The sequence below is a fragment of the Belonocnema kinseyi genome, chromosome 3, assembly GCF_010883055.1.
Source record: "Belonocnema kinseyi isolate 2016_QV_RU_SX_M_011 chromosome 3, B_treatae_v1, whole genome shotgun sequence".
NCBI classification, from domain to species: Eukaryota; Metazoa; Arthropoda; class Insecta; order Hymenoptera; family Cynipidae; genus Belonocnema; species Belonocnema kinseyi.
In genome coordinates this window covers 20017673-20019025 of record NC_046659.1, presented here as the reverse complement: position 1 = coordinate 20019025, position 1353 = coordinate 20017673, and positions in this window count along the sequence as shown.

Below are 1353 nucleotides of genomic sequence, written 5' to 3'. Positions count from 1 at the left end.
CTCTTTCAAATTTTCCACGGAACTGTTAAGGAAAATACAAGATAATGTAGGGGTCGACTTACGACTGCGTCATATCCGAGAGTCGTTAAAAATCGTCCAGTTTAAGATTCTCCGAAAATACATAAATACACACATATATATCTTGAAAGTCAAGAAAATTTCCATTCCAAACGTGCAAAATTGAAGAAATATAAAGTGTAAATCCAGAAAAAGAATAAAAAAAGGCCAAAAAGACTAATTTTCAAGAAATATTCAAATCTGAATCACAGCCAAAAACAGGTATTTTCGATAAAAGAGTTAAATTTTCAACATTATAGATAGATTTTCACTTGAGAAGAAAATGTCAAGCAACTAAAACAGATCAATTTTCGATCAGACATCTGTACCCCCAATTAAAAGAATTGAATTTTCCACCGAATAAAAAGAATTTTTAAACGAAATGGATGAATGTTGACGGAATTGTCGAATTTTGAAGCAAATGATTCAGTTTTCAGTCAGGTAATATAATTTTTAACAAAAAAAGAAACATTAACAACAAATTTCATTGCAGGCGTCGCGACTAGAAAGAATAAGAATGCACACAGTTTGATGTACACACTCATAAATACACATGTACACATCACATATACATATGTGTACACACACACACACGTATATATATCTTTTCTTGTGCGTTTATTTTAGACTTATATCTTTGAATTTACAATAAAAAGCGAGCCCCTCCCCCATTCAAAACCTCGGCGTTATTTTTAGTTTGTAGGTTTAAATTTCCTTTGTTTTCTTTCTTTTATCGTGAAATTATAATGAATTTCTATGAATTACTTATCTTTAAGTACGTTTCCGTATTTCCTAGTAACTGCAAATCGAAGCACAATTTTAAGAAAGTGCATTTATACCAAATTGAAAATTTTCTATTTTGCTTTTTCTCCAACCGATTATATAAGAGACCGCTCTCTTTCAGATTTGCCACGAATCTGTTAAGGAAAACACAAGATAATGTAAGGGTCGACTTACGACTGCGTCATATCCGAGAGTCGTTAAAAATCGTCCAGTTTAAGATTCTCAGAAAACACATAAATACACACATATATATCTTGAAAGTCAAGAAAATTTCAATTCTAAATGTGCAAAATTGAAGAAATATAAAGTGTAAATCCAGAAAAAGAATTAAAAAAGGCCAAAAAGACTAATTTTCAAGAAATATTCAAATCCGAATCACAGCCAAAAACAGATATTTTCGATAAAAGAGTGGAATTTTTAACAATATAGATAGATTTTCACTTGAGAAGAAAATGTCAAGCAACTAAAACAGATCAATTTTCAATCAGACATGTGTACCCCCAATTAAAAGAA